At 32.8% G+C, this 16,475-nt stretch overlaps 1 pseudogene; it reads left to right on the top strand.

Annotated features, from left to right (window-relative positions):
- The window catches only part of LOC149554101 (G-type lectin S-receptor-like serine/threonine-protein kinase At2g19130), a 60,192-nt pseudogene that overhangs the window by 24,877 nt on the left and 18,840 nt on the right, over positions 1–16,475 (top strand).

Below are 16,475 nucleotides of genomic sequence, written 5' to 3'. Positions count from 1 at the left end.
CCTTTCCCACCATCTACTCTCTCTCTTCATCCTCTAATCTCTCTCTCTCGCACTCCCTCTCCCACTTCCTCTCCCACTGCCTACTCTCCCTCTCTCCCATACCCTACACTCTCTCCTCTCCCATCCCCTACTCTCTCTTGTAGACAAACAATCCCATCCCCCCCTCTCTCTCTCTCACTCTCCCTCTCCCTCTCCCTCTCCCACTACCTACTCTCTCTCACTCTCTCCCATCCCCTACTCTCTCTCTCACACACACTCCCATCCCCCCTCTCTCTCCCTCACCCACTCCCTCTCCCATGACTACTCTCTCTCTCTATCTCCCTCTCCCACTCCCTCTCCCATACACCTACTCCCTCTCCCATCCCATACTCTCTCTCTCTCTCTCTCTCTCTCTCTCTCTCTCTCTCTCTCTCTCTCTCTCTCTCTCTCTCTCTCTCTCTCTCTCTGTGTCCCACTACCTACTCTCTCACTCTCTCTCTCGCCCATTCCCTACTCTCTCTCTCTCACTCTCGTTTTCCCACTACCTACTCTCTCTCTCCCACTACACCTACTCTCTCTCTCTCACTCTCTCTCCCATCGCCTACTCTCTCTCATTCTCCCACCCCCCTACTCTCCCTCATAAGGCACACACTCCCATCCCCCCTCTCTCTCATTCTCCTCTCCCCCTCCTTCTCTTCCACCTACTCTTTCTCACTCTCTCTCTCTCTCTCTCTCATCCCCTACTCTCATTTGTCTCATAAAACACACTCCCAACCCCCCTCTCTCTCTCACTCTAACTCTCATAGTCCCTCTCCACCACTACTCTCTCTATCTATCTCCCTCTCCCGTTTCCTACTCTCTCTTCCATCCCCTACTCTCTCTCTTTCGCTCTCCCTCTCACACCCCCTACTCTTTCTCTCTCATTCTCTCTCTCACATCCCTACTCTCTCTCTCTCTCTCCCCCTCTCCCACTCCTCTCCCACTACCTACTCTCTCTCTCTCTCTTCCATCCCCTACTCTCTCTCTTACACACACTCACAATCCCTCTCTCTCTATCTTTCTCTCCCTCTCCCATTCCCTCTCCCACTCCCTCTCCCACCACTACTCTCTCTCTCTCTATCTATCTCCCTCTCCCACTCCATCTCCCATTGTCTACTCTCTCTCACTCTCTCTTTACCATCCACTACTCTCTCTCTCTCTCTCTCACACACACACACAAACACATTATCCCTCTCCCATCACCTACTCTCTCTCACTCTCTCTGATCCCCTACTCTCTCTCTCTCTCTCTCTCTCTCTCTCTCTCTCTCTCCTCCCTCTCTCCCTCTCCCACTACCTACTCTCTCTCACTCTCTCTCCCCATCCCCTACTCTCTCTTTCTCATTCTCCCACCCCCTACTCTCTCTTATAGACACTACTCATTTCCTCCCTCTCTCTCTCTCACTCTGGCCTCTCCCACTCTCTCTCCCATCCCCTACTCTCTCTCTTACACACACTCCCATCCCCCCTCTCTCTCGCTCTCCATCTCCCATAGCTACTCTCTCTCTCTCTCTCTCTCTCTATCTATCTATCTCCCCCTCCCACTCCCTTTCCCATCGCCTATGCTCTCTCCCATCCCCCTACTCTCTCTCACTCTCTCTCTCCCACTCCCCTCTCCCACCAGCTACTCTCTTTCACACTCTCTCTACCATCCCCTACTCTCTCCTCTCCCATCCCCTACTCTCTCTTTCAAAGACACACACTCCCATCTTCTCTCTCTCTTTCTCTCTCTCTCTCTCTCTTTCTCTCCCTCTCCCACCCCTATTCTCTATCTCACTATCCCTCTCCCACTCCCTATCCCACTGCTACTCTCTCTGTATCATATCTCCCTCTCCCACTCCCTCTCCCATCACCTACTCTCTCCCATTCCCTACTCTCTCTCTCTCTCTCTCTCTCTCTCTCTCTCTCTCTCTCTCTCTCTCTCTCTCCTCTCCTTTCCCACTCCCTCTCCCACCTCCTACTCTCTCTCCCCCATCCCCTACTCTCTCCCTCTCTTGCTCTCCCTCTCCCACTCCCTCTCTCACTACCTACTCTCTCTCTCTCATTCACTCTCCCTCTCCCACTCCCTGTCCCACTACTTAATCTCTCTCACTCTCTCTCCCATCACCTACTCTCTCTCCCTCTCCACTCTCTCTCCCCATCCCCTACTCTCACTCTCTCTCACATTTTCACACTCGCTCCCATCCCCTACTCTCTCTCTCTTACACACATTCTCATCCCCCATCTCTCTCTCCCTCTGCTACTCCCCTCTCCAACCACCTACTCTCTCTTTCCCATCCCCTACTCTCTCTCTTTCACACACACACACACACTCCCATCCCCTACTCTCTCTCTCTTACTCACACACTCTAATCCTTCTCTCTCTCTCTCTCACTCTCCCCTCTCCCACTCCCTCTCTCACCACCTACTCTCTCTCTCTTTCTCCATCCCCTACTCTCACCTCACTCTCTCTCTCTCTCTACCACCCCTTACTCTCTCTCTAACACTCTCACACTCTCTCCCATCCCCTACTCTCTCTCTAACACACACTCCCATCCCCCCCTCTCTCTCTCCCACTCCCTCTCCCCACCACCTACTCTCTCTCCCCCATCCCCTACATTCTCTCTTGGGATACTCTCTCTCTCTCTCTCCTCTCACATCCCCTACTCTCTCTCTTTCACACACACACTCTTATCCCTCCTTCCTCTCTCCTCTCCCATCCTCTACCTCTCTAGATCTCTCACACACACTCCCATCACCCCTCCTCTCTCTCTCTCTCTCTCTCTCTCTCTCTCTCCTCTCTCTCTCTCTCTCTCTCTCTCTCTCCCTCTCCTCTCCCACTACATACTCTCTCTCCATCCCCTACTCTCACTCTCTCTCCCATCCCCTACTCTCTCTCTATCACCCCTACTCTCTCTTTTACACACTCTCAACCCTCCCTCTCTCTCTCTCGCTCTCCCACTCCCTCTCCCACTGCCTACTCTCTCTCTCTCCCATCCCCTACTCTCTCTCTTTCACACACACACACACATCCGCCCTCTCTTTCTCCCTCTCTCCCTCCTCTCCCATCCCCTACTCTCTCTCTCTCTCTCTCTCTCTCTCTCTCTCTCTCTCTCTCTCCCATTCCCTCTCCTAATCCCTCTCCCACTGCTCTCTCTCTCTCTCTCTCTCTCTCTCTCTCTCTTCTCTCTCTCTCTCTCTCTCCCTCCCATTCCCTCTCCTAATCCCTCTCCCACTGCTCTCTCTCTCTCTCTCTCTCTCTCTCTCTCTCTCTCTCTCTCTCTCTCCCATCCCATACAATAATGGGTTCTACTTTAGTGGGATGAAGAAAAATGGAAAAAACTTGCAAAACACGAAGTTTGAGATTATCATATATTTGCTACGAACATACTAAATATGTTCACTGCGAACATATATTAAAACCATGTTCGTAGTGAACATATTAAAATATAATTACGTATGTTCACTACAAACATACATAATTAATATGTTGGCAGTGATAATCTAAAATGTCAATTTTTGGCATTTAAAAATGCCATTTTAACCCCCTTTTTGTCATTTTTTATGGTGTTAACTATTCACTCAAGTGTTGGAGTGAACGTGTGCTCTTTGTTAGTGTCATCCTGTCATTTTCCTTTAGATTCTCCTCTTCAAGTATGTCTATATATTATTATTTTAATGTTTTTTACGTTTTTAATGTTTTCAAAGCATATTTTAATGTTCTTTACATTTTTTATGTTTTCAACGCATATTTTAATGTTAATTTAATATTTTTATTGTTTATTTAGAAAACATTAGAAAAATATTATATAAAAAACATTAATTTAAAAAAAAATAGAAAACATTAGAAAAGATATTAGAAAAAATATTAGAAAATTTATAAGAATATAAATTTTGGAAAAAAATTTTAGAAAAACATTAGAAAATTTATAATAATATAAAATATAGAAAACAAATTTAGAAAAAAATAAGAAAAACATTAGAAAATTTCTAATAATATAAAATTTAGAAAACAAATTTAGAAAAACATAAGAACAAACAATAGAAAGACATTACAAAATTTATAATAATATAAAATTTAGAAAAACATTAGAGAAAATATTAGAAAACTATTTTAAAAAATAGAAAATTTATAATAATATAATGTATTAGAAAACAAATCTGGAAAAATATTAGAAAAAATATTACATTTAAATATTAGAAAAACATTAGAAAATATATTTCAAAAATAATAATTTAGAATTTTATATTAGAAAACTACGAGAAATTAAATTAAGATTTAAACATTAGAAAAATATTAGAAAAAAACATTAGAAAATATTTTTAAAAATATTAGTCTTGAAAATTAGAAAACATTAGAAAAATATTTAAAAATATTAAAAAAAGAATAGTGTAAAAAATAAAATTTAGAAAAATATTTTCAATATTCATATAAATTTATTAATGTTAATGTACACATTATTGATTTTTAATACATCTTAATCTTTTATGTTTACGTATATGTTTTATTCATGTTTCTAGATATGTTATTCATATTAATGCCTTATTCATGTTTATGTGTATGTTTTTCATCTTTATGCACCTTAATATAAACTACATAATTAACTATATTTAATGGCATACATCTTAAGGGAAGATCCTAAATTATACATAAGAATGCAAATTAAAATATACATATTTTATCTCATAGATATATGTATATATGTTAATGTTAAATGTAGACATGTATATTTTCAATATTAATGTTTATGTATATGTTAAATTCATCTTAATGTCTTAATCTTAGAAGTGCAATTAAATGACATATCTTAAGGGTCCAGATCCTAAATTATACATGTAAGATTGTAGATTAAAATGTATTTTTTTATTTTGAACATAGATGTATGTATATTTGTTCATGGTTACAAGTAGGTCCATGTACATATTTTCACTAAATTCACATTTTTATATGTACATATGTTAACTATTGATCTTAACTTGTCTTATAACTAAGTGCAATTAACTATATTTAATGACATATCTTAAGGGGAGATCCTAAATTATACATAAGAATGTAGATTAATGTATGTACATGTAAATATGTTCATGTTAAATATAGACACATGTATGTTTTCAATATTCATGTTTATGTATATGTTGTTATTTTTAATGCCTTAATCCAAGTATATAATTAACTATATAATTGAATGACATGTCTTAAGGGGGGATCCTAAATTATACATATATAAGAATGTAGATTAATTTGCATAGGTAAGAATATAACATACATACATACATAAGAACATATAACTTAGAACATGTATGACCTAAATAATAGATGTTACAACATTTAATTAATAAAAGTTAATTATAAGAAAATAACTTGATTATATACAAACATAAAGAACGTACATCATATAATCTAACATGTAACGATTATTTATTTAACTTAAATTTTAACTCTTAAACCTTAATGCTAAACAATAGTCCTCAATACTAATCCTAGTCACAATCTTAACTGCAAAACCCTAATCATAAATTATAACCCCTAATCTATTATGCTCAACCATAACTCCTAAATCTCAATTTGAACCATAGACCTAAATGATAAACCCCAACAATAAATAGTAAATCATAATACTTGATCCTAACTTTAATTATAAATATTAAAATTGCATGTTAGAACCATAATCCAAAATCTTATCCCTAATACAAATCCTAACTTTCTAACCATACTTCTAACAACATGATGTAAACCCATACCCTAACCCTCTAACCATACTTCCAACAATGATGTAAAACCCATAGCCTAGAACCCTAATCATAATCATAAATCATAAATGTTAAACCATGACCCTAAATATTAAACCCTAATCTTTGTACACTAAGATCCTAAAATGTTAAATTTAAATGCTAAACTCTAATTCTAAAAGCTATATAAACTAATTTTAAGTACCAAACCATAATTTTGACCCTAATCATAAATGGTAAACCCTTATACTAGATGATAAGCCCCAACCCTTATCCTAAATTATAAGCCAGGTAATCATAATCCTATCCATAAATTTTAACCTTGATACAATCCATAACGGTAAAAATAATACTAATAGCTATGTCAACCCATAGCCTAACCCTATAAATAATACTAATAGAAATGTAAACCCATACCCTAACCCTAATCATAACTATAACCCTAAATCCTAAATGCTAAACCCTAATACTAACCCTAATTAATAGACTATAATTTGTACTTTTAACCTCTGACCATGATCCTAACCCTAATCATGGTCTCAATCCTAAATCATAGCCCTAACCATAATCCTAACTCTAACCCTAAACCTAACCATTATCCAAACCCTAACCCTAACCTTGATCTTAAAATTTAATTTTTAAACCCTTATTATAAATCATAATTTACCCTAAATCATAATCTTGAACCAAATCATAAACTTCATATGCTAAACCCTTATCCTAAATTGTTAACCACATGTGGACCTTAATATTAACCCCTTAATAATGCTAAATTATACTCATATAAACCCTAACAATGTCATAACCTATCCTAAATCTTACCCTAAAATTGAACCTAATTATAACCCTTACACTAAAACCCTATTTCAAAACCTAATTGAGGCCCCTAACTTACATAAAATTAAAACAAGTTGACCCTAATCCCAAATCATAATATTACATTTGGGATGCACATGCATACATAAAGACACATGTACATGTACATGAAGTATGGCCCTTGTTTTAAATGATATGTAACCCAACTTGAAACCTAAACCTCAACATTATCCTTTAAGAATAATATAAATAATTTATTGCCCTAATTGAACTCTAATAATACCCCCCAAAGTATAATAAAATCCTAACAATAAATTAACTCTAACCATAACCAAATATAAATCAACCCTATCTATAAATCAAAGACTTTCCCTCTAATTTGCACCTTATCCTACTTGCTAACCTTAACTCTAACCTTAATTTTCCTTAAATCATAACATTAATGAAACTAATATATCTATGTTTTAACCCTAACTATAATATAATCTAAACTATAACCATAATCTTTAACCCAACCCTAACATTCATGATAACCATACCCTAATTTGAATGCTAACAAAAGCTCAATTTGAATCATAAGGACCAAAATCATAAAAGCCCAAAGGTTGTTTGAGCCTTAGTAGAAACAATAATAAAAAATTATTTAGCCATCATATTAGACCTTGGACAACATATCTTGTGATAAAAGATCAATTGAGATTCTTGTAAATGATTTAAAAACTAGTTTGGATAAAAGCTTGAAAATAAGGGATTATAAAAGGTGTCAAAAGTAGACTTTTTTCCTCCTTGAGATAACCTAGACTTGAACATCTATATGAAAGTTTGGAGATACGTGGTTAAAAAATTAGTAAGATAAAAAGTTGAGTGCACATGCATTTTTAATTTCACAAATCTAAATTATAATTTACAACATCTTTAATCAAATGACACTATTTTCACTTATTTGAAAACAACACACATTAAAATACATTATTATATATTATGACATTGTGTTATTTCTATTTAAGGAAAATATAGAAAATCTAGTTAATTAATTTAACACATTTTAAATTAATAATAAGTAAATATATTATTGAACTTTCTATATTATATGATTGAAAGCTTATTTTGAATAAATTATTGTTAAATGAAATATAGAAAATCTAAGTTTACTTATATTATTTACTTATTATTAATTAAAAATGTGTTAAATTAGCTAGATTTTCTATATTTTCCTTATAGAAATAACGTGCAATGTCATAATATATAATAATGTACTTTTAAGTGTATAGTAGACTTAGCTAATTTTTAATTAATAATAGGTCTATATGTATAGTTAATTCAACACATTTTCATGTTTGAAAGCTTATTTTGAATAAATTATTGTTAAATGAAATATAGAAAATCTTTTCAAAACATGTGATAATATTGATAAACTTAGAAGACATTCTCGTGAGAAATGGATTCATGTGAATCACTACTCTTGAAACATGGGTCAATGAGATTGATTCATAAACTATATGATTAATTCCTTATAGAAATAACACAATGGACCATAATATATTAATGTATTTTAATCTAGAAAACTTGAATCAAGGTCTCATATAACTTTCAATGTTATGAAATGCACTTCTTAGAAAATTATAAAAACATATTACTTAAATATCTAATAAGATGAACCATTTATATTTCTTATACAATTAGTAATCAAAAGTTACAAAATAGAGAAACTATTATATATATTTTAGAATTTAACTACTCCAAATATTTGATCTAGGGGATAAAATAAGATCTAATTTATCCTTAGATCATGTTAGATTATTTTTTATATATTTTAATTGATGGTTTATGGACCAATGTGTTCAAATTTATATTTAATTACACATATAAAGACTAAATTTAGAAGGATTCACATGTGACCAACCTTTGTGACACCACACATGATGTCTCAACAAAATGAATTTACTTCAATTATCACATGTATGTATGTATGTATGCATGCATGTATGTCTCTAACTCTAAAGTTCTTATGTATGCATGTATATTAATTCAATCATATATATTTAAATTTTATTAGATCATATATGTACATGTTATAGATTATCTAGACATGTGTGATGTATGTTCAATTACATGTATAATTTTAAATTTTTTAAAAAAAATTGTGTGTACAATAGACAATTTAGGTCTTGATACATTTCTACAGATATGGCTTCACATGATTAGCTTGTTGTGGTTCCTTGTGTGGCACCTGATGCAGTTCCTATTCTGGCTCCTACTACATCACAGGTTGATGCAGTTCTTGTTGCAGCACCTAATGTAGTTTATGTTCTGGCTCCTCGTGTAGCTCATCATGTTGCTCATGGTGGGGCTTGTGTTGCAGCTTGTAGTGGGGCTCATGGTGTACCTCAAGGTAGGGCTCATAGTGTGGCTCATGCTTTGGCTCCTGGTACAGCTCCTGGTGTGGCTCCAAGTGGTGTAGGTCCTTTCGTGGCTTCTGGTGTAGCTCATGTTCCAGGTCAAGCTGCACCTACAGCTCTTGCTAGAGGTCCTACTGCACCACCTCCATGCATCGATATCAATGCTTTATTTGCATTTTTCAGAGTAGGAGGTTGCTAGACTACAATAGTATATATTGTCCTCTAATGATGGTCTTTATAGAGACATATGTGCTATGATATGTAGGAGTTTATATGATCTGATAGCTAGATTTAGAGCTCACCATTCATTTACTCCTAACATATTAGCTTCCATGTATAGGGAGCTTAGGGTTGAGTTTTTAGGAGATGCATCTTTTGATGATGTCAAGAGGGTGGCCCCCAAATATGTCATCAAAAGAGAGCTCTTTCTAGGATATGAGGGAACACAAAGTAGGGTGAGAGGCTACCAAGTCACATGATGCAGAGATCTTGTTAGTGCTAGCATGATCTATCCTTAATTTTTAGTTGTACATGGTTGTTATCCTAATAACGACCAGATACCTCTTTATTTTTTATAGTAGTTGTACTTTGAGTTCCACATGGGGCTCAACATCAACTACTTGGATATTCCTAATTATTGTAGATAGGGGCATGGTTAGATCACAGATCATGACCAGTATTGCAATGCACATTGTCTACCACCTCCAGATATTAGATAGTTTATTGGACAGAGACTGCCTCCTGTGACTCTAGCACATGTGCCTATTGCAGATAGAGTTGGCATTGCTTCCTAGAGGGGAGCACTTGACACTAGTGGACACATTGCATCTATGGTTGCTAGTATCACATCTGATTCTATTGGTCATTATATTCATAGTCGACATCCTCGTCCACTTGGTTGACCATCTTCAAAGGCATCTAGTAGCACTTCAGGCACCTCCGATGATTCATATAGAGCTACTAGGGTACAACTCCCGAGTGATGTTTGTGGTCTTTCAAGAAATCAGACATAGGATTTGGCACTATATTTTTTGGAGGATATGTTGCACATTATCAATTATATTTCTAATACATAGGGGATTCTGGTTCACTCAATGATGGATGTTGTTAGATAGCATCAAAGCCCTATCATAGTTCCACAGACACAGGCTGCCACACTAGTGATAGATTATACACTTGTTCGTAGCTCACAACATTTAGCACCAAGCTCATGACACTCTACAAATGACTTGGACATATGAGTTGGAGATGTCTAGATTACAACAGAGGGTCTTGATGTTTTTGTGAACATTTATGAAGCTTGTTTGAGATTGATACTAGTTTGAGCCTGGGTATTTCATCATACATGGAACTATTGTTCGGATGACCTGGCAGCACTTATTCTACACCATTACCCAGCTAGTTACATAGTCCAATTCACTTAGATTTACTAGCAGTTGGACATGGTGCAGAGGGTGGTTCAGTAGGTGTTAGAGTTTTAGGCTCAGGTGCATCGGTAGATGATACAATGGAGTCTACTGATCATCCTCCACCTCCAGAGACCTAGGTACATATATAATTTATTTTTAATTTTAAATATATATGAAATAAAAAAAATGAATTTATTTAAAAATTTAGTTTAGATATATATAGATATTTAATTTAATCTTTAACTATAATAAATCATGCAAGCACAGGTCACTAAGCACATGGTTACATGTAGTGTTGGTTTAGGGCATCATGTATGTAAGTGAGATGATTCCATTGAGGCAACCAGTAGTGCTTAGGTACTTGATTTTTAAATAGTTTGTTTAAAGTTATTTAAATGTTTCAAACTTTATATATATATACACGTTAGTATTTAATTTGAATGTACATGTACATGTGTATATATGTTTAGATAGAACTCTAATGTATGTATATGTACATATATATTTGTAGGTCTTGGTTGATGCACCTCAGCAAGAGGATGTACAGGAGACTCGATCAAAGGGTCATTCTATTCATATGCATCTTGAGGGGTCCCTCTAGTAGTAGATCTTTATATATTTTTTGATGCATTTATATATCGGAGATAGCTTACATACACATGTATATTTTAGTACCTTGATGACATACATGTATACATATGTTTCACTATTTATTTGATTATTGAGTACTTCGGTAGTTAGATGGTCACATGTATATATGACTTTTTATATTTTGCAACATACATGTATTTATTCAAGATTTACAGTTTGCATATGTATGTATTTCAATTGTAGAGATATATTAGATCTATAGATGTTTATTCTTGAGACGTGTATATGTGTATTTTTTTTTTTGTATTATAGCTATAGAACATGATCTTGAGATGTGTACATGTATATATACATGTGTGTTATTTTTTTTTATAGTACTTATAGTAGAACATTCTTCATCAATAAGATTATAGCTTTTAAACTTTAGATTTTATTGTCATCATTATAAAATAATCAAATTAACTTCTCTAAATATAGGTACTTCAATAGTTAAATATTCAAAGAAGTTCCAAATTGATCTATGAACCTAATTAAAAATTTTCAAAAAGAATAATAATTTAAATAGGGTGATTGAATTGAATTAATATAGGTGCTTAAAACTACTAAATTAACCCAAATAATTTAGATCATAAATTTAAAACATTATATTTAATTGTAATCATTATATGAAATAAACAATTAGAAGGACTAAAGATACATAAATTTGGTAAATCAAATAGTACCTAAATAAAGATGCAAATTTCTTATATCAATCAGTAGGAAGTTAGAAAGATGCATATTTCTTAAATTATCAATTACTAACCTGCTAAAGATAAATATTAGTTTTATGTGGATAAAAATATGTTAATTAGGTAAGCCAATACATTATTTTAGAAAACTTTTACAAAATATAATATTTAAAAGCATATTAATTTAAACTAATTTAAACTTTAAGAGCATGACCGTAGATGTAATAAAGTTCTAACATTAAAATATACAATTTTTTAATAAACTAACATTTGATAACTATGAACTTATAATCTTACAATTTTAAAAACACATTTAATTCACTTATGAAATTCAATAGTTTGAAAAAAAGTTTATAAATGAATTTAAATTATTAAATTCATCCATGGTACAATTAATTTATTATTAAATTATATATTTTTTTAATAAACTAATGATAATTAAGAACTTATGATCGTACAATTAAAAACACATTTAATTCAAGATGAAATTCAATAGTTTGAAAAGAAGTTGATATTTAAGAATTGTAACATATTAAATTATTTTTGATACATATCTATAGATAATGATTGTGTAAGTTCAAACTAACTTAGCCTATTTATATCAAGTTGTTAAATTATTAAATTCATCCATGGTACAATTAATTTATGATTAAATTATATAGTTTTTTAATAAACTAATGATAATTAAGAACTTATGATCATACAATAAAAAACACATTTAATTCAAGATGAAATTCAATAGTTTGAAAAGAAGTTGATATTTAAGAATTGTAACATATTAAATTATTTTTGATACATATCTATAAATAATGATTATGTAATTTCGAACTAACTTAGCCTATTTATATCAAGTTGTTAAATTATTAAATTCATCCATGGTACAATTAATATTATTAATTTATATAGTTTTTTAATAAACTAATGATAACGAAGACTATGATCATACAATTAAAAACACATTTAATTCAAGATGAAATTCAATAGTTTGAAAAGAAGTTGATATTCAAATTATTATAAAATAAATCTCAAATGTCAGCTCAACCATGATGTACACTTATAACATGTAATATCTTCTCATGATATTCATTGTCTAGTCTCCACTTGTGACGTGCACACTTAACTTTGATTGAATGTAGACAAAGCCTGGTAGCAATGACCAAGTGGTTGTATTGTAAAAACTTCTTGTTAGGTTGATAATCAACAAAGTGTATTCCATGTTGGACTATTTTGTCTTGCTTCAAATATGTTCCCTCTATCACAATAGAACTTGCACCACAAATTTAAGTATTTTAAAATTTGATAAATATAAAGTTACCTATATATATATATATATATATATATATATATATATATATATATATATACATATATATATATACATATATATATATATACATATATATGTGTGTGTATATATATATATATATATATATATATATATATATATATATATATTTATTCATATAAGGTTACCTATGGGGAACAACATTCCATCACTTTCTTCAAGGTCATATAACTTTGTCCTCTCTACAATACATCACAATAAATAATAACTAACACCTTCATAATTTCTAGGCTCAACAATCACTACAAAGATATCTCCTGCATAACAAGTATACATATGTATGTGTATAGTACATATATAAGATAGTTCAAATTGATAAATAGATAACACATTCAAATTAATTTTTATGATACTTACCCACTTTTACCAATCCAGAGATATGATCATAAGCATCAGAAATCAATGGAATATCATCAAAATTTTCATCATCTTTATCAAATGTATTAGTAACATCAAGTGGTACCAAAATCCATGCACCTGTATATCCACGTGCTTGATTGATGCATTCTTCATAATCTTCATCATTGCAACTGTCACAAAAATATGAATATTCTCTTCAGTGCCCAATTACAATTATCTGCACTCATGATTGAATGTAAGGAACATGTGTTTTCTATCCTCTTGGAACCATGCATTTTTTTCTATTAACACCTAAAAGTTCATCAAATTCAAAATATGGACAAATTAAATTTAAACTTTAATGAATTGAAAAATAAAACTTAACAATAAAATTTTATAGCTTAATTGCATAAAAATTAAACAGATGTAGACATCCATACCTATTATCTCCCAAAAGACTCTATATGGTACTTGTCGACTCATTGTTGATGATGTCCTGACCTCATCTAATGTAAAATGTGTCTTACACCATTTAAAAACATCATGTGCATCATTTACACGAACTCCCATTCAACAACATCATGTACATCATTTACACAAACTCCTTGATAATTCATTTGATACTTTCGTAGAGAACATTTAATGCAAGCTCCAAAACCATCATGTTCACCTTTTCCATGACCGCTTTCAAAGAAATTCCATATGTGTTTTATATTCTCATTGTGATGATATCTACATAATGCATAAAATGGTCTAGATGATTTGAACTATGTGGCACATTCATTAGACCAAACATAATGTTTATCAACATTTATATTTCCTTCTTTCAAATAAGAAAAGAAGATATTGAAGCAATGTTAGACATAGTGAATGTCATGTTCTTTATCATCACTTATATAGAAATGATATTCCTTTTTAATTACCTGTACTTGAACTGTACTCTGAACACCATCCAAATCTAACTGTGCATGTCTATAACAAACATGTACCATAATAGTGACTTGCTTAGAAAAGTAATAATCTAATTGAATTACTTTCTGATGAACAAAGGAATAGTTCTCTAAAAAATCAACAACTGATACAATCATTCCAAGTGGAAAATTACCTCTCAAAGTTTGAAACTATTGTGCTTGCCACTTTCAAAAAAATGCACGATGAATATAAGGATGAATCAAATTCTTAAATTTGTTTATAAATGTTAGAACAAGTAATTCCTCTTCAACATATTCCAACCTTTTTGTCTCTTTTCCTAACTTTATTTCATTCTTGACATACTTGTAACTTTTGCAATTCAATTTTTTGGTTTCATCAATATTTTCAATTTTCAAATGAAATAGAGGCAATATATCACATGTTTCACATAATCCTTTGATGCAATTTATTTGACCAGCTAGATCATCTATTTTGTCACATAGAATGGATGATATAAACTCACTTCTTCTACTAGGAGGAGCAACATGAAAACCATATGTGTCTTTGACAAACTTTTGAAATACCTGATAGTGGAGATCAAACTCAATATGATGATGACAACAACATGTTTCAAACACTTTGTTTGACCTCACAAAGTATGGCTTCAATTTTTCAAACAACAGTTTCCCAACTTTAACATTAGGATGTTCACTACAAAATGACACATATAACTCATGCTATGTTGTGTCCAACCAATGTTTTGTGTGATGTTCATATTGACTAGATGCAATCCTATGCCTAATAACATCTCTACTATTTGATGAAGGATGAGTGTTATCAATCCAAAATGATATGACTAAATTTTTTAATGGCTCTTCAATCCTATCAGAATGAGGTGCTCTACACATGATTTCCCAATTGCCCTCCATAGTACTATCATCCACAATTAATCTTCTCTTAACATATTTTCTCATTGTTTTCCTACTAAAACCCATTTCATATGAAATTGAAGATATTTGTCTATTTTGGGTCATATTCTTATTTACAATAGACAACAACATCACTTTTCTTGCCACGAACTTATCTTTAGTTTGAGAGTATTTTCTTATGTTTCTCAAACCTTGTTTAACATTTTCAATCAGATTAGTTTGTATGCTAGAAAATCTTCTCTTCTTTGATGTTGTGTACACCTAACAATTTGAATTCCTCTTGCAAATTTTGTGTAAGTAAAAGTGAAAGTAACTAAGCTTGTTCAAGTGTTCCAGTGTTATCAAATTAAGTCATAATTTCTCTTATCTTCTTATTCATTGACCCTATCTTAGACAAACTTAATAGTTTAATAGTAGCTGCAAGTCTTCTCAATTTATCCACATCCATTTTAAGTAAATATCTATTTTTTTTGGAGAAATAACATTGTTTGAAATATTTAGGAGCTCATCCATACCAGTTCCTACACCTAATCCTAACCCTTCTCTGACTTCTATTATTGGAATTTCTACAGGAAGTGATCTTGAGCCTTCTCCAACATCCATTGTTTGAGATTCTATAGGGAAAGATTCTGACCCTTCTTTGACTTCTGTTATTTGAACCTCTGTAGGAAGTGATCTTGAGCCTTCTTCAACATTCATTGTTTGAGATTCCATAGGGAGTGTTCCTAACCTCTCTCCCATATGCACTTCTTTTACTTCTGTTGAACCTTCTTCAACATTTTCTCCACCTTGTTTAATTTGATGATAACATCCCATAGTCTTCTGAAGATTTCTTTGTTCGGATTCATCGGATCTCTTTCTTGCATATTTGTTTTGCCTTAGTTTCTTATTTCCCATTATAAATTTTTTTAAAAAAATTACTCCTTGGCTCAATATAAATTTTGCGCAATAATCATATAAAAATTTTGTTGTATAGATTTTCTTATCACTGTCACTATTTTTAAACTACTTATCAGAAGTTGATGTCAAGTTTGTTTGTTTTGTTACATGTTTACACAAACATGATAAAAAATATATGTTTGCACGAACATATCTTATTAGACTTTTGGTGGTCAAGAAATTATAACCTATATGTTTGGAACGAACATATAAAATATGTTCACTATGAATGTCATGTTCATTGTGAATGCCCAAAACTAAGAAAATTTTGCCCCCCTTTTTCTTAATTTTTTTTTCTTTCTCTTTTGACACCCATAATTGTAGAACAATGATCTCCTACTA

Source organism: Cupressus sempervirens, chromosome 6, assembly GCF_028749045.1.
Source record: "Cupressus sempervirens isolate cs-2001-9-10 chromosome 6, ASM2874904v1, whole genome shotgun sequence".
NCBI lineage: Eukaryota > Viridiplantae > Streptophyta > Pinopsida > Cupressales > Cupressaceae > Cupressus > Cupressus sempervirens.
The sequence above is the reverse complement of the archived record's forward strand: the minus strand, read 5'-3'. Positions and strand labels throughout refer to the sequence as shown.